Here is a 26242-nt window from a genome sequence, read left to right on the forward strand (position 1 = left end):
TTGATGAGGTGTCTGTTAAGGTTTTTGGTCCATATTTTAATCAGGTTGTTTATTTTCTTATTGTTGAGTTTTAAGAGTTCTTTGTATATTTTGGATAACAGCCCTTTATCAGACGCACCTTTTGCAAACATTGGTAGCTTAATTACACCACCAAAGTGGTAGATGGGAAAAAAATTAACAACTGTATCCATTACCTACTCTTGCAGTTATGCACTTTATGCTGCAATAGTCTCAAAGCTCAGTGACTTACAACGTGAAAAATTGGTTCTCATAAAGCTCTCCAGATTGACTGCACTTTGCCTGATGTAGGCTGCAGTTGGCTCTACAGCTTTGTTTCAAGGCATACTTGACTCAAGGCAGTGGGTTAGAACCAGGTCACCTCCACATGAATGTCAATACCAGTAGGTAGCTGAGGTATACCATTCTCATAACAATGGAGGATCATGAGAGCCGAGCCAAACTGTGCAACCATAGTTAAGGCCTACTTGAAATATTTCCACTAATACTTCATTGGCCAAACATCTCACCTGGCCACACCCAACACCAGTAAGGCAGCAAAGTACACTCTTCCCAAAGAAAGGGAGTTTAATATTTACTGAAAAATAATCCAGGCTATCCCAAGACTCTCTGCTCCAACCTGCATGATGTAGGTACTTTTTTATTATTTATTTTCTGACCATGAAATTGAGATTGGGATAGTTAAATAATTGACTTAGTTCTTTATATTTAGGAAATATCATAGGCAGATTTCAGGACATGTTTGTTTGATCCCAAAGCTTCTTATATTTCCACTACACATTAATCTATATAGCAATTATAGGATTAATCTTGGGAATATCTTCAACATATTTTCTTTAATTCAAGAAAGTAACATGCTTTAGAATTATTTATATTAATATACTGTTTATAAATATTCAGTTTTCATCCTTAAAGGGATAGTTATCCTTTATACAGACAATTATTTGAGTATATACTCAAAATATTGAGATATCTGTACATTCCTGTTCATAGCAGCATTATTTACAGTAGCCAAAATGTGGAAACAACTCAAATTTCCATAGATAGATGAATGGATAAACTAAATGTGGTATATCACATACAATCTTATATTATTGAGCCTTAAAAAGTAATGAAATTCTAATATTCATGAAGCTTGAAGATACTATGCTAAGTAAAATAAGCCAGTCACAAAAAGGCAAATACTGTATGATTCCACTTATGTAAAGTACATAAAATAGTAAAATTCATAGAGATAAAAAGCAGAATAGTTGTTACCAGGGACTAGGGGTAGGGGGAAATAAGATTTATTTTTTGATGTGTACAGAGTTTCAGTTTGGGATAAAGAAAAAATTCTGGAGATGACAGTGGTGATGGTCGTACAACATTGTGAATATACTTATTGCCACTGAATTGTATACCTAAAAATGGTGAAGATGGCAAATTTTGTGTTATGTATATTTTACCAAATATAACCCACCCCCAAAAAAAAGCTAATCGTGACAGAATACTAGGTGGATAATCTGAATATATCAGAGTTTAACTAAATGGGTACACAGAGAAGAAACAGGGACTTATAACACATACTTGAGTAAGACAGAACTCAAGATGAGCACACATAATTAAATTACTTTTAATAAAACTGCTGCAACGGGTGGGGACTTGGCTTGAGTTTTGTGAAGAGAAAGAGGAAGATGGTGAAATCTCAAGAACAAACAAAAAACTCTGTGGTTAGAATTGATCAGAGACTGCTAACAAATGCATAACACAGTACCAGGTAGTTGGGCTAAACATCATTGAATTCTTCTTGCCTCTCATAAAGATTTATACCTTAAGGTGAAGGGAGGCAGAGTTATCATGGCATTAAGTAACCCCAGCTGGAGGGAGAATGGGACTAAAAAAAGTAAACAGAAAAAGTTGACAAATGCACACTTTATTTTATTCAAAGCCTGTACCTGTGACTCTAGTAGTTTTAGTGAATCTGTGATACTCTATAATTCAATAGATTCTCCCACAGCAGAGTAGAAATTGATAAATGTGACTTCAGCTAGCCTATCAACAATTGATGTTTGCCAAGAGAAAAAAAAATAGAAGTTTTTTTCCCCTCTGGTGCAATCTTGTAATAAATCACAACATTTAGGTCTTTGCCCCAACAAGATAATGAATCAGTAAGAGTTATCATTGTCTTACTTTTTTATAGCCCACAGATTTGCCACCTTAAAACTGTTTCTGCTTTCTAAATTTTACATATCAATAATAAAGCTCACCAATATTCAAAAAAGTCAAATATGTAACTAAGATGTGATTATAAATCTGTGTTACAAAGAATCAACCAGATGTCACATGGCAGCTTTTTATCCAGGTGATAAATTATGAAATAATGATAATTTGACTTTACCAATTTGTCTTCAACACGAGCATTCGATTTATATTTGTCTAAGTTCCTGTCAGTGTTAATAATGTGCATCATTAAGGAACACTAGGAGCAGGCAGGATGAAAAGCAAAGGGAAAGCAGAATAAATAGAGGACTGTCTTTAAATCAACGAAGGCAGTCCATATGAAAGGAGGAAAAAACAAGAGCTTTAATGAAAACATTTTCATGTACTACAAAATAGTTTAAAACTATTAATGGAGATCAGGCTATTAAAAATATTTGTTTTATACCAAAATCAATTTAATTTTGATAAAATATAGATGTTTATACCTACAGTTTATAATTATTTATTGCATAATAATCCTATTTTGACTCATGCATATCCAGCAAGGATGAATGTGCTTCAGTGTAACTGTTATAATAATTACTCTAAAAATTAGTTAAACCATGTGTGATAATTCAACATTCATTCAACTCCAAAAATTAACATCAAAACAATATTTTATTATGTATAATATCAACTACAATTGATCTTCTAGAAATGCATGTCAGATTTATATTAGGCATTCTGAACCTCCTAACTTAATCGTACACATTTCTTGGAATGTACTCAACCTAGTCTGAAAAGGAAAAACCTATAGAAAGATTGGCCTTCTATGCTCATTTCTCACTGCTAGGTTTGTGGCAAACTCGAGGTTATCAGAGCAAGTCTTTTAATCTGCCTGCAGAGTCTGCTTTTGTTTCTGCCTCCTGCTATCATTCAAATACTACAGAGAAAGCTGAGCTCCAATTCAAAATGAGGAGCCCAAATGGTAGAGTCATTATTCATGCTGATTGATCGATTTATAGAAAAGCGTATAATACCTTCCTGCAATGAAAGCCAGGGAAGTCTGCAAGTAAAATTAGGCAAACAGAAGTTCAAGTTCCAGTAGCAAAGTAACTTTTGTAAAGTTCACATTTAAGAAAAAAGTTTGAAGGCATTGGAGATTCACCAAAAGCGGGTAGAAATTGGAAAGAGAGAGCCATGAAAGATGGAAACTATACTAGGTGAGAATCACATTTATGTGGGTTTTACCTGAAGGCATTCTTCATTCTATGAAGCATAGTGTAGCTATAATTCAAACAAAAAATCTGTATGGCTAAAATCCAAACAAAACTCTTATTGGATTCACAATTTAGAGCATGAAGTTTGGGTCTATTATACCTTGTGAAAATTTAGAGGGAGAGCACCAGATAGGAAGAAACATGGGGATTTTTAAATTGTTTGTCTAAACTATGTTTAAATCCTAGAAAGTCACCTGAACTGCACATTTGCAGGAGGGTCTCCAAGGGTTCCAGCAGAAAACAGCTGGGAGCATTAAAAAGACTGAGCAGGAATTTCAGCTGTGGTTCCCTCACTCCTCAAGGGAGATTGAGTTTGCAATTTAAGTGTAGCTAAAGTAACTACCTACTAAAATGATAATCAAAATTCTTCACTGAAAGATAACAGAATTAGGGATTCTACAATGCATCACCCACAATATACAGTATGCAATTAAAAATAGTAGATATATGAAGAAACAGAAAAATGTTGACAATAGAAAAGGGAAAATTAAGTAAGTAGAAGAATTACAAAACAAAAATACGGATGTTAGAATTAGCATAAAATGGCTTTTCAGCAGTATTTTAAAGGTGTTCAAGGACCGAACACAAAAGATAGTTGTAACGAATGAACAGATGGAGAAGCATCACAGAAAAAAAAGCAAACTTTTAAAAAAGTACAAATTCTGAAGTAAAAACTACAATATCTAAAAGGGCAAATTCATTGCATGAGATTTCCACCATATTGAAAAAAATAAAAGAAGGTATTGGTAACCTAGAAGATAAATTAATAAAAATGATCTGCTATGATAAACAGAAAAAACCAGATTGCAATAAAGTGATCACGTTTTTAGTGGCCTGTGGGAAAATACCACGTAGTATACCAAATGTGTAATTGGATCTACAGGAGGCAAGGAGAGAGAGAATTATGCAAAAGCAACAGAAAAAATTAATAGTTTAAAATTTCTCACCATTGACAAAAAATCTAAATTAGTTATTCTAAGGACCTCAACAAACTCATAACATAATAATTACAAAGAAAACCATACCTACAATGTAGACAAACCACTGAAAACCAAAAAAACGGAAATCTTGAAAGCAGTCAGAGAAAGCTACCAATGCGCTCCACAAAGCAAGCTAAAGACACAGATTAAAGCTGCTTCCCTTAGAAATAATGGGAATTGGACACAATGGAACAGCATTTTTGAGGTGAAATAAAGATATTGCAAAAAAAACAAAAGCTGTGATAATTTGTTAGGAGAAAAAATAATAAGGTTTTCAGACTAAAGGTAAGTGGCAGCAGGAAAATTTTGTATCCAGAGTGAAAAAATAAAGAAAAATAAATTTTAAATATGGCCAAATACAAGAGAGTATCTCTCTTTTTAATCCAATTAACTTATTTGAAATACAAGTAACTAATTAGGGCTTTAAAAACACTATATTATGTAATTCAGCAGATGTGAAATATACGACAGTAATGGCATCAAAACTAGGGAAGACGTAAATATAACGCAAATATAATGGTACAGAGTATTTGTATTTTATGTGATCTGGTACAGTAGCAGCTCTCACTACTTTGTGGTGGGTATAAGATTCACATGCTAATCCTTAGTACAAGCACTAAAAATCATATAAAGTGGAATAGCTAAAAGTCAATTGAAGAAATAAAATTAAATCCTAAAGAAAAAGTATCGCATTCACCCACAATAAGTTAGGAAAGGAGATATGAGAACCAAAAACATATGGGATAAGTGGGAAACATAAAAATGGTTAAACTAAACCCAATAGTGTCCAAATTTTCTTTAAATGAAAATGGAGTAACTAATCTAATTAAAAGTGAAAATTTCCAATACAGATAAGACAGAAAAAAAACTACATAGTTTCACAAGTAATGAACTTAAAGTAAAAATACAGTTATATTGAAAGTAAAATGATAAGAAAAGATATGCCATGCCAAAAAATAGACACATGGGAAATCATGAGGCTATGTTAATACATGTCAATTAGTCTTTAAGCAAGGAGTATAATCCAGACATAATGGGAAATTTGATAACAGCAAAGTTCATCAGCAAGGCATAACAATCATAAATATGTACGCACATAATAAAAGAGCTTCAAAACATATGAAGCAAAAACTAACAAAACTAAGTAGGAAAACAGAAGATTTTAGCACTTCTCTTTTAGTAATTGTTTGAACATATAGACAAAAATTTAACTAAGAATGTAGAAAACACGAACAACTCTATGAACCAAGTTGACCATGTTGGCATTTCACAGCATTAGAATCAATGACTCTGCACACACTTTCAGAGTTTTGTATATGTTATCAAGTTAGTCCATATGCTCAGGAACTTTTTAAAAACTCAATAAATTCAAAAGGAGGATTGAATCCTACTGAGTATATTATCTTATAGCTCTTAAATTAAATTAACAATAAAAATAAGATCTTTTTGAAAAAACATATTGTTGGAAATAAAGCAGTGCACTTCTGAATAACCTATAAGTGAAAGAAAAATATCATAAGGGGCATTAAAAAAAGATGGTGAAAACACAGCATAATAAATCTTGTGGAATACAGCTAAAGCATGTTTAGAAAGAAATTCATAATATTAAGTAAAACCATCAATAAAGGAGAATAATTTTAACTACAATTATCTAATTTTCCACCCTAGAAGTTTTAAAAACATAAGAAATTTAAATCCAAAATTATTAGAAAGAAGAAAATATTAGAGATTAAGAGGAGATATCATTGAAACACAAAACAAGCAAAAACTTGTAAACAAAACTGTGTTCACTGAAATAGTAAAGTTGATAAAACCTTAAGGAGACTGTTTCAGGAAAACAAGAGAAAATGCAATTTACCAAAGTCAAGACTGAAAGATGATGTATTATTACACTTTGTACGTTTACTTAAATGATAGTAAGGAAATTGTATGAATCACTTATGTTAACAAATTTGAAAATATACATAAAATTGACAAATTACTTGAAAAATACAACTTACCAAGATAACATGAAAATATTGAAAACCTAATTAGCTGTATATTACTGTAACTGAAATGGTAATATAAAATTTTTACACAAAGAAAACTCAAGATGTAGATAATTTCACTGACAAATTTTATAAACTATATGATGAAGAAGTAATACAAAGTTTACACAAAATATTTCAGAGAGAGAGGGGATGATGGGTAAATACACTGCTCCTTTTTATGGTGCCAGCATTACTCTGGCGGCAAATCTTGAAAACAACATGACAAGAAAACAAAACTATAAATCAATCTCACTCATGATCATGATCAAAAAACAGGAATGTCTTGGGGCCGCCCCAGTAGTGTAGTGGTTAAGTTCGCATGCTCTGCTTCAGCGGCCCGGGAGCTTCTAGTGAATGCAACGAGGAAAGAGATAGAAGTAAAAGGCATAACAATTAACAAAGATGTAAAACAGTATGTATCGATAACATTATATACGTGGAAAATCATAAGGAATTTAAGAAAATTTAGAAGTGAATTTTTAAAAGTTATAGGATGTGAGGCTAATTTACAAAAATCAATTTTGCTTTTATATACTAACTAGCAGAAACTATTGAAAATGAAGCTACAATTATAACTCCACTTACCATCATTTTAAGCACATAAAAGTCTTCGGTGAAAATTTAATGAAAATACATTATTGCAAAGTTCTTATACTTTAAATGATTTAGTCTAATGGTAACCATAATTAGAAAGTAATGTTTAAGGTGTATATGGTGCTCTCTGGAACAGCCAATAAAAATAATACATAGAGGTATACCTAAAAAGCTAACGGTGGAAATACAATGAAATCCTAAAACAACATTTCACTCACCTACAATAAGTCAGGATGAGCAGAAACAAAGAGCAAAAACAGATGAGTCAAAGAGAAAACACAAAAGCTTGATAGATCTAAATCTGAAACTATCAATAAGAGCATACACAGAAATAGAATAAACACTCCTATTAAAAGTAAAGATTGGGCCCTGCCCCGTGGCGTAAGGGTTAAGTGCGCGCACTCTGCTTCAGCGGCCCGGGGTTCGCAGGTTCAGATCCCAGGCATGTACCAATGCACCACTTGTTAAGCCATGCTGTGGCAGCATCCTATATAAAGTAGAGGAAGACAGGCACCGATGTTAGATCAGGGCCAATCTTCCTTGGCAAAAAGAGGAGAGTTGGCATCGGATGTTAGCTCAGAGCTAATCTTCCTCACACACACAAAAAAAGAAAAGATCGTCAAACTCTATACTAAAATCTATAAAATATTCCTGAGATACATTAGAGACAAGCTAAGTAGATGTAGAAATATACCATTTTCCTGAATTAGAAAATCAACACTTTTAGGATATTAATTCTTGCCAAATAGATCTATAGACTCAGCCACTCCCAGGCATAATCCCAGCAGTTTTATGTAGACATTAACCTTGACCATACAACTTTACAGAAGTATAAAATGACACAGAATATCCAGAACAATTTTGAAAAAGAAGAACAAACTTATAAGGCTTCCACTACCTGATTTCAAGATTTATTACCAACCTATAATAATGAAGTCAGTACAATATTGCCATAACAGAATAGGGATTCCAGAAATAGATCAATTTATATAAAATCACTTTGGTTTCTTACCAAAGGGCTAAAGTAATTCAAAAAATGAAATAATGATCTTTCTGACGAGTTGTGCTGGATTTATTGTACATTATATTGGAATGGGAAAAACTTAATCTGACACTACACTCAAAAATAATTGAAGGTGGATTTTAGCATTAAACATAAAGTGTAAAACTATAAATGTTTAATATAAAACATAATAAAATTTTATATTTGTATATACAATTCTTGACCTATACTCCTATTCTAGCTAATCGCTTTTCCACGGTGACTTTACTCACGAGCCCTCTCAGTCATGTTGGCATCTTAAAATTTCAAGTTTAATTTTTTATCCATATTCTATATTCTAATTTTGTAATGAACATTTTTTAACATTTTATTTGAAATATAGACATTTTTTCCCTTTCTAAAATCTCTTTCAGACATGCTGTCACCTGTTCTTTATGTCATCTATACTCAGTTGGTTTTATATTTTCGTCTGTGTATTTCTCACATTTTACCTCATCTTCAATTTAAGGTTTTGAATTGAATTGAAATTCTATAGCAAGACATATCATTCCTGAACTTGATAATAAATCAATTGTCAAAAAATTAATATTCTTATAATATTAGCTGTAGTCCAGAAAATGAAATACTGTTTAACACCATGTTCATGATTCACTATTCTTCCTGTCTTTTTCTCTTTCAAAATTTTAATTCTCAAATGAAAAGAAGTAAAATTTGTAGGTATACAAGTACGAACTTTATGTCCCAAATTAGGACTTGCATGTTCCCCTAGATACATTCTAAGGGAAGTATGGGAGTGAGGTCGTGGTTGTATGTTTGATAACCTCCTCCATTTCCACATGATGGAAGAACGATTTAGTTGTGATTTAGAATTTATTGTTTATTTATTTATTTATTTATTTTTAGTCTTGGCACATTTTAGTCATGTTTCAAGTAACTGTTTCCAAAAATAATATACCTCTTTTTTACCACCTTTCTCCAAAAAGCATATACTAGTCTTAGATTTCATGATCTACTAAGCAAGAAGCCATCAACTAGGGGGGAAAATGATACTTGAGTGACAAACATCTATGGTCTTTCATAGCTTCTTTTTTAAATGGGATGTTTTCATGTTCAACAATCATTCTGACATATGGTTTCTGATCTACAAGTAACAGAAACTTTAAAAGGAGGTGATATGACTACATTATAAAACCAGGTGAAGCCTTTTTGCTACTAAATCAGCTTATTGAAAGGCTCTGGCATGGTTCATAGAACCACATTGGTGTAGATATGATCCGAGGAAGTATTATTAAATAGTTACGTGTTCACCAACATGGTTCTATGAACTATGCCCCGACATTTAAAAACATTAGCTATCATGATATTTATAATGTTTTGAAAATTAATTGGAAAGTAGCAAATAAATTTCAAACACACTAAATCTGACATCATCCTTACTTGGTAAAGAGACAAATTGTCTCCAACTGAGTAGGAAGAGAAAGAAAGGAAGAGGAGACACTGCAAAACTGAAAAAAATGCAATCATTAAGTCTAAAAGCACTTACATGGCATTTAGATCTTTGTTCTGTGTACCATCCTCATAACGTATGTAAGAAAAATATATTCATAATTTACAAATAGTTCATTTCATGTAGGCTTTAAGTGTTTGCCTCAGATATTGCTGCGTGTAGTCAGTTTAGTGTTCCAAGCAGTAATATTAGCCAAATCACTCCCTGAACACCTGGTATGGTTAAAAATGCCTCTGCTAGGATTTTTAGAATTTTTTCTACACTCCTTGTTTGCATTTTTTGATGTATGTGTAAAATGTTCCTATAGAGAAATACAAAATAAAATGATGCCTAACTTTAAACCTGGTTCAAAACCCAATGAAATAAATATAATAAATACTTAATTTAGTAATTTCATATAGTAACTATTAAAGAAAATTAATTTTAGCACTGTATTTATTTTGTTAAATAAACATCTTATGACTCATCACTTGAGAACTATGCTGTGATGATACTGATGTTTTGGATATTGAACACTACTTAAGATTCTCCCCAATACTTCAATCTGGGATTGACTCTCATAAGCAGATAATGACTTTTACAATTATGTAACTATATCTTGATTTGGGAATGCCATTTGCCATCTGCCATCAATCTCCCTAGACACTACTGAGCTCTAGCCTTTATTTGGACTTGGTAATATCATCTCCTGAGAGATGAGGTTCCAATACACTTTTAACAATTGGAAAGATACAGAATGCTAAAGTATGTCCTTTAGAAGAGAAAGTTATAAGAATAAAGTAAATAAAAAATCCCTCACCATCTTAATATTCATTTGCATCTTGTCAACCCCAATATTGGTTCTGCACGTATAAATTGCTCTAATATAAATTGATCACCTGTGTGCCTGTGTGACATATATCATACTAGGTGTATAGGGAAAATACATTCTTGAGAACATAGGGTATAGCTGAGAAGCAGGTAAAAAAAGTTCTATAAAGAGTAGGGCTAAGGCATAGTAGAAAAAGAAAAAGAACCATAAGAATTGTAAAGAACAAATTTGAGATACTAGAACACATATCATGGTTGTTCACCAGATCAAATAGGATATGATAGAGGATACCTCCCCAACACTGCCAGGCCCTCATACTAAAAACATAATATCAATAAAACAAGACATTTATCCATCATAGTGATGTTTGAAAGATGAATGGCAGTATAAGCAGATAAAAAGAACAAAGATAAGAAATTATTAGAGTTAGCCCCTAGACTGAGTGACCACTAAAGGCAAAGGGGTGGACATTACCAGGATATGTTAACAAGTACAGTGATGACAACAACAAATCAGCAACATAGTGATGCTCCTTCTCGTCCTACACTTGACAAGCTGCAGGATCTCTGAGGTGGTTATGTAAAGTTAAGTTAAAATTAAAATTTTGTCATTTTTTATGGATTTTTTATTTTTTATCACCATTTTAAAAGATGGGTCATTATTTTAAAGCATTCAGGTAGAGATGCACAATCAACTGAGAAGCCCTGCCTGACCTTAGGAAATTCGGAGTTTGTTTTTATGACAGATTTATTTATAATGAACACTCATTTACCGGTTTCCATCTTCCACTTGTCAAGGTTTAACCCCTGGGTAGTAACTTGCATCTATTTTCAGGAATATGCATGTGTGAGTATAGAGCAGATTTGCACAGCTTTCCACACACAGCACGGGGAAGGCCCAGACTAGAAAGCAAGAGGAACAGGAGAAGTTGTCAGTGGTCCTCACAGCTTCTACTCTGTCCTCATAGGTTCCGGTTTCTCTTGCTTTCCTTCAACCCATGTCCGATTTCTTCCAGATTGCCTGTGGGGCTGACCTATAGCAGTTTCAAGCCTACCCCCAGACGAGAGTAAGAGCCTTCCACAAACTTCTTTACCAGCCTATCTCCATCTCCCATTGCGATGACTTTTCCTTGACTCTTTAATTATTATCTTTCAGATCTTTACTTTCCCAGCTTCACCCACAATTTTAGGGTTTAATTCTCATGGTAAGTCTTATTTCACATCACTCATAATGGTTGAATTGACCTGAGCAAACTCAAGTGATAAATATCCTAATTATAAAATAGAGTAAAACAAAAATTTATATGGTTACTCAGTTTATAGTTGACCCATAATATAGGATTTTAGTAACTGATGGATAATAAATAGCAATAAATTATCTATTGGATAATAAATAACCAATATTATGTATATATGCCCACTATCCCACATAGTTGAGCAACAAATTACACAAAAAGAATGAAATACATATTGGAGCAGAATATTATTAAGAATGACATCATTGTGCCAAAAATTTGAAGTCATTTCTGTTACATTAAATTTAGAAAAGAACAAAATGAAGGAGGCAAATGGCCTGGTTGCTCTTCTCTCTTCTTTGAAACACAGTGTGCCTGGGTAAGTGGAGGAGACCATAAAGAAAACAGAAGCAAATAAAGCATCCGTTTATATGCCTTATCTGTAAGGAAAAAGCACACATTGAGGTGTCCAGACAGGAACATCAGAAAGACAGCATGAAGATTTACCTGAGAACAGGTGGCAGAAAAGAAAAAGAAAGCCAGCTTAGTGATGGCTTCCACTGGTGGCAGACAATGATAAGACACGTAAATCTGAGGATTACATGCAGAAAGCCTCATGAAAATATTGTTCTGAAACGCATAGATATGGCAAACAGATTGGTGGTTACCAGAGGGGAAGGGGGTGGGGAGAGGGCAAAAAGGGGTAAGTGGGGCACATGCGTATGGTGACGCAGAGCAACTAGACTTTAAGTGGTGAACACAATGCAGTCTATACAGAAGCTGATTAATAATGATGTACACCTGAAATTTATATAATATTATATACCAATGTGACCTCAATAAAAACGAATTGTTCTGGAAGTTCTATCTAATACAGCCTTCTCAAATTTTAACAAGTATATGCATCACCTGGGGTCTTGTTAAAATTCTTATTCATAGTAGATCTGAGATATGACCTGGGTTTCTACATTTCTGACAAGCTCTTAGATGATGCCAATGCTAAAGGCCTGTGGACAACATACTGTTTAGCAAGGATCTAACAGAAATTAGTTGTAACCAAGAAAAGAAGCAGCATACTATTGGAAAGGAGACATATGGATAACCAAATACAATCAGATGAGTCAACAAAGTTCAGAAAGATGACCTTTTACTAAATAAATATAGCAATTTTATATCTCTTTATAGATTAATTATAATCAGCTGAAAGTTTTAATAAGATACATCACAAAACAAAAAACAGAATGTAAAAATATCTTAAAATATTAAAAAGAAGACAAAACAGGAAATACCAAAGCTAAATATCCTCTCATAGAAATATATTACATGTTACCTAAGAGAATACATTTTTTCATAGATGGAAAAACTATATATTATAAGAAAATCAATTATCCTCATTTAATTTATAATATAGTATAACTAAAGTCAGTGAGATTTTGATAGACTTGATCAAGAAGATTTAAATATCATTTGAAATAAAAAGTTAAAAAGAAGTTTTAAAAAGATGATTAATAAAAAAAGTTTACCATGCATTAGAATCTACACAGTATAAAATAAACTGTCTTTAACTGACACAGGATTGGATAGATAAATTGAACATAAGAGAAATCCAGAAAGAGATGCAAATGTATGTCAGAAAAGAGAACAGATAAAAGTGACATGAAAATCTGCAGGAAAAAGAAAGTTACTTAATAAATAATGTAACCACTAGTAATATATAATTTTTAATCATTATGATACATATGCCAACACAAATTTTAACTTTATTAAACATTTTAGAATATAAGTAAAATTTAATAATTTTAATAATAATAAATTGAAAATGTATAATTCCGTAAGGATATGAAAATCTTTTAAAAAATGACATTTAAGAGCAACCATAAGAAAAAAAATAGACCTACTTCTATTAATAATAACAGCAAAAACAATAGATGTCTATGGCCTAATTGCCATTAACAAAAAGAAAAAGGCAAATGACTAAACGGAAAAAATTGCTGCAAAGAATTTATATTCTTAAATATAAAAATATGTTAAAACAGCAATAGGAAATAAACACTTTGAGAGTAAAATGTATACATCATTGAGGAAAATATATATAGAAAATAAAAATTTGAAAATAATTCAAAATCACTTCAAATAAACAAATACAATGGAAAACCAACATATTCTACATTTTCCTCAAACTAAATTGTCAAAGTTAGAAGCTGTTAAAAAACTCAGGTCAATGAGAGTGTAAATAGGTAGATAAACTCATAAATGACTTAGGAAGTGTAAATTGGCACTACCATTCTGGAAAGAGAACATACTTAGCATTTAAAACGTGTATATAGCACTTGACACAGCTAATCCACACCCAGAAAATGACTGCAAAGATTTGGTGGCGAATATTGACTTGAAATATTTAAAATAACAAGAAAATGATAAAAAATACTCCTACCAATAGTCCAATGATTGGAAAATACAGGACATATTGTTACAGTGGAATTTTCTTCAGTGTAAAAAACAACACGCTGCATAGAGTATATTTGAATGGAAAAAAAAAAGGTTTCAAAACAATGTGTAGCCCAAGGTTTTATAATAGCCTCAGTTTATTCACTTCTTCTGGCCAACATCTCTTCCCCCAAACACCATGGTCCTCTGCATTCACCATGCTTCCCAGCTGGAGCCGGCCTGGAGGGGATCATAGGATTGCTATGACCTCCAAGCCCAGATAATTGCACTGGCTGGACTGGACCCGTGGAGACTCTGGCTTTGTACCAGCTGGACAAGCCAGGTAACCCAACAAATGTGTTTGCGCGAGTTAACCCTTCATAGGTGTTAACTTTGATCTCTGGAAGATGGGGGATGGCATGGAGACCACAGGTAAATTCTTCTCTTTATCTGTACCCTTGTCCCCTCATACTGTTCTGAGAAACCAGGTTTCAAACATGCTTTCTGAACACATTACGTGAGACAAAGCAATTGGTGTGATTTTTTTGTGAAGCATTAGCTCTCCATGTATGTGTTTTCCCTTCTTCCCTGTTTCAGTTCTCTTTCCCCTTTTTCCCTCATTCTTACTTCTCCAGATTTCATTCCCCTGAAGAGCTTAACCCTTATTTTTTATAAAGTACCTAGGTTAATATTATATGTATATTATAATACATAATACTAATGCATATACACATAATCCCAACACCTAGACATGGTAACTATTTGAATTTATTTATTGATCAGCTACTACCACACCAACACTCAAATAAGCACTTTCACATGCATTTCTTTTACACTTAATTCTCTGAACCATTATATGAGGTAGATGGTATTATTATCAAAATTTTACAGATGTGGAAAATGAGGCAAAGAGATATTAAGTACCTTAATGTCAGGTAGCTAGTAATGGAGTTATAGAATTTGTTTTCAAAGTGCATTTTAACCTCTAAGATATATTATCTACCAATTTATGAAGGAAAAATCTACATTTTTAACATTTCCACAATAATCACAATTACTTATATAATAAAAAACATATAAAATAATATCTAGTTCTGCAAATAATAAATTCAGAGATAATGAATGTCAGAAAACTCTCGGAAGCATGTAGCCCTCCTACATCATCTTACGTATAATCACTGAAAATTTGAAAACTTAGAATTTTTCTTGGCCTCTTTTATCTGGAATGAAGCAGTCTCTTCAGAGCCACAGGTGATGTGCCAACTCATTTAAAAAAGTAGGAGATGTCAATTGGAAAATGTCTGTTGCCCACTGTAACTTTGTGGGAATGAAGATGCCAAATAACATTCTTTCCTACTTTAAGTAATCTAAAATGGTTGTACCTATAAAATGTGTAATGTGTAATCCTGATAAAATACAAAACCAATTTAAATATTAAAAATCTATCTTTTAAAATATGCTATCACTTATTGCACGTAGTTGTTACGGCAAATTTCAAATATGTGGGAACAGACAATGCGTGCACGTATTCATGTGTATCAGGGTTGAGCTACGCTAAAACTTAGTAAGTTGTCATATTATCTTTAGAGCTTTTTAAAAATGAAATAAAACATTACAGTTACAGCCCAAATCCTCTGTGAACCCCTCCTCTCCACCTGACTTTCCTAGAATTAGTTGAAATGTCATTAGAATTATTGCATTCTTGAGTGATAAGAATTCTGTAAAATGAGCTGGAACTGATGTTAATAGTGGATAGATTTTTTAAAAAATTTTTTGTTTATTGCAGTAACATCGGTTTACAACATGGTATAAATTTCAGGTGTACATCATTATACTTCTATTTCTGCATAGATTACATCATGTTCACCACCCAAATACTAATTACAACCCATTACCACACACACGTGCCGAATTATCCCTTTTGCCCTCCTCCCTCCCCCTTTCCCCTTTGGTAACCACCAATCCAATCTCTGTCTCTATGTGTTTGTTTATTGTTGTTATTATCTACTACTTAATGAAGGAAATCATACGGTATTTGACCTTCTCCCTCTGACTTATTTCAATAGTGGATAGATTTTTAACAGTTAAATTCGTTACCTCAATTTTCATCAAGCTATTAAGATTTTCTATTTGTTCTAGAGTAAGTTTTGGTTAAGTAGTATTTTTTTTCTGGGAAATTAGATACTCCATATATGTTTTCAAAGTTGTTGGCTTTCTTTAGTATTTTCAATGTTTTATATTCATAGATGTTCAGCATAATGAATTCCTTCAAAGAGAAAGCATCTATGCATCCCCAACCAAGTCAAGAAGTACAACATAATTACTCCAAACATTAAGCTCTTTATAATACTAGGATTAGAGCACCCAGAATTTAAGATATTAATGCTAATAGATAGGTATCATAAAAATTATGCTTCGTATTGAACAAAAATAGAATGACAAAATGATATAGTAGAAAAACTCTGATTTAAAAAAGGGTCCCTATCAGGCACTCCTCATCATTCTTCCCCAATCCTGACCTTACGTCTAATTCCATTGATTAAATGGTTTTAAATACGTTAATAACAAAACCATAGCGTACACATTGTTTTCTGACTGGGTTTCTTTATTCAACATTCTGTTTGTGAAAAATATCCATATTGCTTCACGTACAGTAGTTCTAACATTACATGTGATCATGTAGGAGAACATTCATTGCTATATAACAGTCTGTTACGTAAATATACTACACGCTATTTTTCCAACTCCACTGCTAATGGATATTTGAGTTGTTTCCTAACTGGATTATGAACAATACTGATACAAACATGCTTATGCATGTCATTTAGTGCATTTGTTACTCAGATTAACAGAAAAAGAGTTTGCAGATGACAGCGACCTTCAGACCACACTTTGAGCAGTACTGTTTTAGTGCTCACGCACACGGGTGTCATTTGGAAATGGAATTGTTGAGTAATAGCATTGCAAAAGTGTTTAGTATTATTAGATTTCACTAAACAGTTTTGTGAAATGTTTGTGCTCATTTATGCATCAGCACATGCATAAGCACCACAGTGCTGTGTCCCAGTTCCTCTTTCTCCAGATCTTTGCCAATGCTTTTCCCAATATTTTTCACTTTAGTCATTCTTGTAATGTGCACTGATGTTTTATTTCTCTCATTATTAATGAGGTTGAGCAGGTATCACTTCACCAGAGGATCAAACAGCCTCATTAGTAAAAGGAAAACTGACATTATATGTCCACTATATTATGTCTTATAACATACATATTATCATTTACAAATACTTCTTGCCAAAACTGCTTAACTAATATCTAGTCAGGCCTTAAAAATGACCAGTATATAGGAAATAATAAATAATAAAAAAAAAGTTAAAGAACAGATAAAAATATAAACAGACAAATCCAGATTGTGAAACATGTACACTATAAAACTCCACTGACCTATTCCACTCAAAAGAGTCACTTGGTGGGAGGATAAAGATGCTGGAACTACTTGAAATTAAAAGAGACCAAGGAACTATCAAATCCAAATACAACCTGTGAAACTGGATATTGTCTTTTAATGAAGAAGCACCTATAGAAGGCATTTGGAGGTGAGAGGCCAGGGAAATTTAAGTATGGAATGGATTTTAAATGTTAGGGAATGATTTTAAATTTTCTAATTTGTGATGAATAACCTTTAGGAGATGAATGCTGAATTATGAACAGTCATTATATCTTCAAGCTACTTTAAAATTTTTCAGCTATAGAAAGATGGAAGGAAATAATTAGAGAAACAAAGACACAGATAGAGAAATTAATTTAGGGAATATATTAATAATTGTTGAAACTATATCAGTATAAGAGTGTTGTACAAATTTTTGAACTTTTCTGTATATTTGAATTTTCCCACTAAAACATTGAAAAGCATTGCTTCTCTGTGATCTCTTCTTTCTCTTCTACTGGACATTTTCTTAGAGATAGCTCCAATTTTTCCATTAATTCATTCATGCTTTTTAAACTCTCACTTTCAGTCTCTTCTCTGCTAGTTTCTCAGTAATTTATTCAGCTCTATCTCCCATTTCACCCACCGTTTAGTTTTTAATTTTAATGACCTCGTGTTTTCCTTTGCTGAATTCTTATTTGATACTTTTTCAATTAAGTCTATACCTTTTTTTGTTGGGCTTTATTCTATTCTTTCATTTTCTCATTATATTATATTTTTAATGTGAAGCATAATTTTTACGATACCTACTTATTAGTCTTAATATTTTAAATTCTCAGTGTTCTAATCCTAGTTTTATAAAGGGCTTAAAGTTTAGAGTAAAAAAAATTTAAAATGTGCGTTTTCAGATGCTATGATTTTGTATGTAGAAATTTCTGAGGCATTCATAAATTAGAGTCAATAAGTTAACGGAGTAAAGTCACAGGACACAGAACAATATACGAAATAGTTTGAATTACTATATACTAGCAACAAGCAATTGGAAACTGAAACAAAACTAAACTATTTTTGCTAAAGTATTGACAAAATTATTTTTACTAAACTATTTATAAAAAAAAGACCTAATATATCTAGGAATATATATCTTTTTTAATGTGAGGATATTTGTACTCTGAAAATGACAAACATTGTTAAGAGAAATTAAAAAGATCTAGGGTCTGGCCCGGTGGCGTAGCAGTTAAGCTTGCTTCAATGGCCTGGGGTACACAGGTTCGGATCCTGGGCGCAGGCCTATGCACCACTTATCAAGCCATGCTGTGGCAGGCATCCCACAAACAAAGTAGAGGAAGATGGTCATGGATGCTAGCCCAGGGCCAATTTTCCTCAGCAAAAACAGGATGACTGGCAACAGATGTTAGTTCAGGGCCAATCATCCTCACCAAAAAAAAAAAAAAAAAAAGATCTAAATAAGAGGTGAAAAGTCCCATAGTCATTGATTAGCAGACTCAATATTTTTAAGGTATCAGTTCTCACCTAAATGATTTATAAATTTGAACACAATCCAATCAAAATATTCAAGGTTTTTTCCTTTTTATAAATTAACAATATAAAATTAAAGTGAAAACACAAAGGAGCTGTAATATATAAACAATTCTGAAAATAAAAGAATAAGGAGAACTTAGGCAATTGATCTCAATAATTACAATAATGCTATAGTAGTTGAGAAAGTGTGTTATTGTTGTCACGGTAGACAATTGATAACGGGAAAGAATAAAGTGCCCAGATATAGACAGAAATGAAAGAAATAGAGAAATGTTCTCAAAAATATGTGATCAATAGATCAAGATAGAATAATTTTTTGTGTCTCATAATTCTCTCCATTTGCAGGCTTTCTAGATGGTAAATTCTCTCCATATTCAGCGTTCCAGATGGTGAAAAGCAGAAAACTTCAGACCAGTTATGAGTTACACCTGGAAATGTCAATTGTCACTTCAATCCTATTTTATTGGTCAAAGCATTCACAGGGCCAGCCCGGAATCAAGATGATGTAGAAATGAACTCCACGTCTTGATGAGGTAGTGGCAGAATTACAGTGCAAAACAACATGCAGGATGGAAGATACTGTTAAATCTATCTTTGGAAAATACAATTTGTCACACTCAAAAGCATGGGTGAATCTCAAAAATATGTTCTGCTCAAGAAAGCCATCAACTGACACATTAAATACATATATAAAGGACCAGCCACAGCCTGGAAGTGGGTGTGAGGACATTTTTTGTGATGATGGAAATATTCTACATCATGATTGAGGTGTTAATTATACGGGGTTTACATATTTGTCAAAATTCATCTATAGCTTTTGCTACATAACACACTATATCTAAATTTAGTGATTTTAAGCACAAACCATTCATTATTTCTCATGATTCTGCGAGCCGAGCTGACTACATAATTTGCAGGGTTTAATGCTAAAGGAAAATGTGGAGCCTCTTCAAAACCTTGGGGGGGGGTGGAAATTGTTAAAAGTACTAAATGTAAAACTTTATTCATTCTTCCTGTGACCTCTCTCTCATGGCCTGTCATGGTGGTTTTTAAAATATTTTTAATTTAATGTCGTGCTCCTCTGGGCAGTGGATGCTCACTAGCAAGAACGACCCTCACAGGCGCTGGGAGCACATCCATCCCGTTATGTGGCACATGCACGTGGCTCATTGGCTGTGGGATTCCTCTCCTGCCTGCTGCCAGAGAAATGCACCATGTTCCTACTAAGGGCAAGAAAACCAATCTCCCCATACCATGGGCTCACTGCCCCCACTCATAGCACATAGATGACCCTCAGAGGATTGCAATCTGGATCAAGGGTGAGCCAGAGTCTCACCTACCTAAGTGCATGTACATATTGCATGATATTGCACCCCAGGGCAGCAACAGCAGCCACCATGTGCCACCCTGAGATACTGAGGTGTATACACACTAGACCTGATCCTCCCACACTTATACCTAGACCATGAGGGCAGCAGTGGTTACTTGGCTGGGGCAGGGAGAGAAGGCCAGGCAGAGAAGGAAGGCCAGAGGGAGCCTCAGGCACCAAGAGAAAGGAGAATAACTGCTGAGACTTTGTCCCAGGGAGGCAGGAAGGACTATGGGCAGCAGGACTCCATGTGAACGAAGAATCCAAACTCTTCTTGAATGCTCCACTGTCCCAAGAGACTTCACTTGCAAAACATGAATTCAAAAATACAATTATTAGGAATTTCAAGACAGCAACCACAGAATATTAAACCCCAAGCACGAGATTCTCACCCTTTTATCATGTCTCACATTCCTGAAGCCATCCCCATCTGTGTGTTACCTTTTTATGATATGGATCAACTCAACCAGCATGGGAGGTCAGCTGGAGTCCTGGCTTGAACTCGATGTCTAACATTGCCACACTCACATGTGTAGTGGTTGGTTAGGTTTCAGCTGGAGCAAAGGAGATGGCCTGACCACATGTCGATCATCATCGAATAGGCTAGCCTTGTCTCCTCATTGTTGAGAGTTTTGCTAAACTATTCCGTTATATTGCTGGCGCGGCATCCATTTTGTGCGGTTAAGCCAGGGGCCTTGAAGGGACACTAAGGCCCCTGGAGAATGCATGCCCTAGAGGACAGCCTGCAGAGTCACAAGTAAGTATAAGTTCCTACTACGACCTCCCCAATTCCTTGGTGATAAACAGTCTCTCCTGCCTCCCAGCTCACTCTCCTCTTGCACTCCTTAGATAAGCCCCCCGCGGAGCTTACCAAAACCGGCTCTTTTCGCTTTGAATTCACCAATCTGGCTTTAGCACTTGAAAGCCAAAAGCACTCCACTCTCAGGATGCTGAAGTCCCAAATCCTGCTGTTGGCTTTTTGCCTGCACCCGGCCTTGACTTCCCAAAGTGGCCCCTCCAGGCAGCCGTGTACTTCCTCCAGGACCTGTGAGAAATAAACTTCTCTATTTCATTTTCCCCTGGGGTCTTTGTTGAACCAGAGGCCACCATCAGACACGCCAAGGCTCTACTTAACAAATGCTAGTTTAACAAGGTCACGACACTCAAACAGCTGTAGTTATAGAATTCCCAAATGCAGCAAGCAAGCAAATCCTGTGTGAAAGCACTTTTCAAAACTCTGCTTGTCTCTCATGTCCCAGTATCGCATTGGCCGGAGCAAGTCACAAGGCCAGCCTAGAGTCAGTGTAGGACCATATTTGCAGAGTGCTTGGTAATGGGGAGAAGGATAATTTTCAGCCATTTTTTCCAATCTACCAAGCTCATAAAACTGTGTACTTCAGATCTGTATTTTTCCCATAAGTGTCATACAGCAATACAATCATTTTATTTAAAAAATAATAATCTGGGAGAATGTTAAATGCAAGAACTTCTGGAGTTGTTACTGCTTTAGATCAGGTAGGTTGATTTGGTTTCCAGTTCACTCTTTTTTCTACTCTGGGAGCTATTTTTTATTTTGCTGTTGTTTTCCTGTAATCAATTACAACTTATTTTCATGTATAAATACATACACATATATTTGTTTAGCTAAAATTTCCCTATAAATTTGATTATTTAGCATGAAATGGCAAACAGCTTATGTCTCATTCTTTCAGTGATGTGTCTTATACGACAAGAGTGTATATCTATGAAAACAAAATATGCATTTCCAGTACAGAATGTTCATATATGTAATCTCAGTATCAATCAATTTTTAATTTTAATGAATTAACTTAATTTAAATTTTAGTGAATTAGAACATTTTATGAATGACTGAATTTTATTTGCCCCAATGTGCAAGGCTTCTAAAGGATACGCATGTCCTACCTCTCGTCTGATATTTCATTTAAATTATCGTTCAATTAAGTAAAGGAAATGATTAAGATTTAGACTATTTTAAGTCCCCAAATACTCTATTCAGTTCCAAACCATTCCAATTAGTACCATTTTCCTTTGATAGTCAAAGTATCTTTTCATAGGTTCCAATGGCTTGTCTTCAGGGCCATACTTTCTTCCATTATATTGTAGTCCTTTGTAAAACAGAGTAACAAAAGCCTTTTTAAAGGTCAGGAAATTATAGCAAGAGCCACCCTCTGTCAATTTTGTATTGCTGCTCCTAAAAGAAATTCAATTGTACTTACTACAATCCTCCTTTTATGAATTCCTGCTGATCAAAAATGAATTACACAACTAATTTCTAGGTCGTAACGGCAGGCGCTAACGTGCTCAGTTTCCCTGAAATCTTGACATTTACAACTTGAAAGCTGCTAGAATTTAACTCACTGCACATCATGTTTTCCTCATTTTTCTTCTGATTGTATATTCTTTTCAGATATGAGGCTTTCAACTTTTAACTTATGAGATTTCTATTTACTGTGCCTCAATTTCAATGTACTGTATGCGTTTTTTCATACATGTTTTAGTCTCCTTTTAGTCACTGAATTCTAAATTTCACCACAGCCAAGTAACTAGTTGGAAGATATTAAGGTACTTTTCTCTCCTATAATAAGCCAAATTTTTAAATCATGGATTTAGAACATACTTCTATAATCTTTCTTGCTAGAACTCTACTAGACCACATCCATCTATATTTGACTGAATTTCATCAATTCTAAGAGGCATGCTTTCCACATTTTAATGCCTCTGAAATTGAGTTGTGTCTTAAAGTGATGTCATCTTATAATTACTGCTGCTTGCGTGGCTGTAATTGATCATACTTGTCATAATTTTGTCTCTTCAATTAACCTAAGTATATTGTTGGTACTAAAATGTTAGGTTTAATTGTCACACGATCTGTGAAACAGATCACTTTAGATTCAGCACTGCAACAGAAATTCATTGTATAGAAATATATGTACAGAATCCAAGCCTGGAGGTATAAACTTGATCATATCAAAGCAAGTAATTATCATTGGAGAAATCATGAGAATTTCCTGTTTTCTTACAAAACAGCAGCCAAGTGCTTTATATTATCTAAGAAAGGAAGATATCTATGAGTAGATAGAGTTTTGTTATGTTTTATTTACTGAACTACAACAAAAAAAGTCGTTTCACACATCAGACTGAAACTGATCCAGAGTAATTATAAATTATATTTTAAAATAATAATAAATTTTAGAATATATTTCTATCCCATGGGAAGAACTTAGGAAAAGAAATTGGTTATATAGGAAAGAAAGAGAATAATTGCAGAAAGGGAATCCTTGGAAAGGTGAGAGGTGATGAACTATGAATATAAGTTGAAGCCCTGGCCTTAGAATGCAATTCTAGAGAGATTTTCCAAAGTTGATAAGAAGTGAAAATAAAGCCTGACCATGGGTTCTGAATCTTACATTCATTTAACAGTCTATTGAACATTTCTTATGTGCAGGACCTTGTGCCAGGCATGGGAACTTGTGCTGGGGATGGGAGATGGCAAGGGAACAGAACAGATGTTCCTGTGACTGAAGGAGACAGTAGAAAAATTGTCACGCTTGAAAAATACAATTACACACTATTATGGCTTAAATTGTATCCCCCCCAAAAATAAGTTGAAGTACTAATCCCCCATACCTGTGAATGTGACATTATTTGGAAATAGCGTCATCACAGAAATAATCAAGTTAAGGTGAAGTCATATTGAATTACAGTGGGCCCTAATCCAAAGCATCTTGTGCCCTTATATGAGAAGAGACAGAGACACACAAGGAGAAGATGTCCCTGTGACAATTGAGGCAGAGTTCGGAGTGATGCATCTATAAGCCAAGGAAAACCAAGGATTGCCAGCAAACACCAGACACTAGAGGAGACAAGGAAGGATTCTCCTTCCCCCCTACAGGTTTCAGAGAAGGCATGATCCTGCACACACAGTGACTTCAGAATTCTAGGCTCTAGAACTGTGAAATAATAAAATTTCTTTAGTTTTAAGCCACCCAGTTTATAGTTGACATCGGTAGAAAACCAATACATACTTTTGTAAGTAAGACAGAGAAAAAGCACGAGGTACTATGACAGAGTGCACCAGGGAGACCCATAGGACCTGTGGGTTAACAAAAGGCCTCTTTGAGCAACAGTAGTTAGAAGGAATATTCCAGGAAAAGGAAAGTGTGTATATAGGGGCACTTATAAATAAAGAGCTTAATGTATGTGAGAAAGTACAGGGATGTCCACGTGGTTAAAGCATAGTTGTCTATAAGTGGTGCAATGCCTGAATGTTTGTGTCCCCCCAAATTCATATCTTGAAATCCTAATCCCCAATGTGATGGTATTAGCAGGAGGGGCCTTTGGGAGGTGATTCCGTCATGAGGGTGAAGCCCTCATGAATGGGAATAGGGCCCTTACGAAAGAGACCCCAAAGAGCTCTCTCAGCACTCCTACATGTGAGGCACTGTGAGAAGACAGCAGTCTGCCCCCAAAGAGGGCCCTCACCAGAACCCACCATGCTGGCCACCTGATCTTAGACTTCCAGTCTCCAGAACTGTGAGAAATAAATTTCTGTTGTTTGTAAGCTACCTAGTCTATGGTATTATGTTAGAGCAGCCCGAAAGGACTAAGACAAGTGGCCTTGTGATATGAGGCAGAGTGTCCGGATTATACCCAATACATAAATTGTGCAATGGTAAGCTTGCGGAGGGTTTTGAGGAGTCATCTTCTCCTGTCCTAACTGGAAGTTTTTCTGACTATGTTTGTGAGTCAGATTCAGAGTGTAAATGTGTCCACGCCCAAATAGTAAGCCCCCTAAAAACAATGCTTCCAAGATTCTTTCTCTTTTCATCACCCAACAGCATCATTAACATGCTACGTGTGATATAAATAAATTTGTTTTTGAAGATGAAACACACCATTTCCATATCTGTAGCACACTGCAATTTTATAATGGGTGTTACATTCCCCAAATAGATGTTAAAATATAAAAGAAAAAGGAGATGATAGGGTTAGAACTTGGGAAATAATTCAGACTCATTTGTAAAAGTGTTCTGTGGATTCAATGACGCTGTCACAAACTATAAGAATAACAGACTGCAGGAGTATGTTAAAATTTTCCCATATCCATTTGAGTTGTCTATAGTACCAAAGGCATGAGAAATGAAAATAACGACTCTGATGTCATAGCATAAAGCTAATTAGTTGTTTCTGCTGAGTTAATTTTTATGCAAAACAATGAAAATATTAAAAATATATTTTTTAAAAACTGAAACAGTGGATGGAAATCCAGGAGACAAAAAATTATAAGAAGGATTATTAAAGTTCTAATTTTAGAGTTGATGAAATAATTCAATATTGGAGACCAGGCTTAATAGTAATTCATGAAAAAAGTTAATAAAAATTGCAAATGACAAATGACCAATATACCTAATATATTGACTTAGAAGCAAATAACCACAAATTGAAATATGCAGGAATTATCTTTGACAATTCAATAAACTAATATATTAATGAATTAATTTTAATAATTTTACCCAGTGTTAGCATGGTTAATGTTACAAAAAAGCACTCTTTTTGTGGCAGAGAATGCACATGTATTTGAGGGCCAGAGTGAAGAACTGAATGACCACTTGAAGTGGACGTATCCTCCAACCTGAGCAACAGTGTTGAGGGCTGTGCATCATCCAGGATCTTGGATTTCCACCTGGATGAAGTAAGAAGATGTAATTGGAGTTGTCTTCCTTGGGGAGAGGCGGAGAGGATGTAGGTATGTCCTCCGTAGGTCAAATGGTGCCCAGAGGTGGATCACAGGAAAACCATCAGCTGCCGTCTTCCGTGGTATAGA

The sequence above is a fragment of the Diceros bicornis genome, chromosome 5 (genome assembly GCF_020826845.1).
Source record: "Diceros bicornis minor isolate mBicDic1 chromosome 5, mDicBic1.mat.cur, whole genome shotgun sequence".
Taxonomy (NCBI): Eukaryota; Metazoa; Chordata; class Mammalia; order Perissodactyla; family Rhinocerotidae; genus Diceros; species Diceros bicornis.